The sequence below is a fragment of the Octopus bimaculoides genome, chromosome 9 (genome assembly GCF_001194135.2).
Source record: "Octopus bimaculoides isolate UCB-OBI-ISO-001 chromosome 9, ASM119413v2, whole genome shotgun sequence".
In the NCBI taxonomy this organism is placed as follows: domain Eukaryota; kingdom Metazoa; phylum Mollusca; class Cephalopoda; order Octopoda; family Octopodidae; genus Octopus; species Octopus bimaculoides.
In genome coordinates this window covers 55,298,788-55,299,692 of record NC_068989.1, presented here as the reverse complement: position 1 = coordinate 55,299,692, position 905 = coordinate 55,298,788, and positions in this window count along the sequence as shown.

Genomic DNA, 905 nt, shown 5'->3' with positions numbered 1-905 from the left:
ACTGTTATTATGTATGTGTATGAGGGTATGTATCAATCAATGTTTGTTTGCGCGCGTGTGTGTGTCTGTGTGTCACGCTGCGATCCGTGACGTGCTCGTGCGTATATGATTGCTTACATATCTATTTATCTGCCAGGATGAGATGTGTGGCGTACGCGCCGGTGTGTGTGATTACTTGTGTGTATATGTGTGGTGTGTATGCGTGAGTTCATGTGTGTGTGTGAGCGTGTGCGTGTAAATGTGTGACTGTGTATTGTTGCGTGATTAAGCGGGCGCGGTCATTAAATGGTGGATGTATGCATACAAGTTAATGACAGAGATGGTGATAAGCAAAGAAGAGGAGGGCGTGGGGTGCAGTCAGAGCAAAACAGAAAAGGGAATTATAGTTCTCTCCCTCTCTATCTCCCTTTCTTGCACATGCACGCACACACACACACACACACACACACACACACACACACACACACACACACACACACACACTCACACATACACAAACACGCACCCGCAAACATACTCACAGTTCTCCTCCCCCACTCTCTCTCTCATTCTACGTATATTTGTTATAAAATAACGTCCCCCGATGCTTCTAGTGCCAATATCAACTCATACTATCACACACACACACACACACACACATACATACACGTAAAATTATACATAGACACACACAGTCTTCTATCTCTCATTTCCGCACTCTTTCTCTCTCTCTCACACACACTCTTTCTCTCTCTTTCACTCCCCTTTCTTTCTCTTTGTCTCTGTATGTCTCTGTATGTCTCCCCATCTCACTATCTTTCTCCAAACTACATTTTCGCTTTTATCACGTCAATCTGACGTTTCAGCCCGAGCCCTACGGAAACTACATTCAGAAACACACACAGACACACACACACACACACACA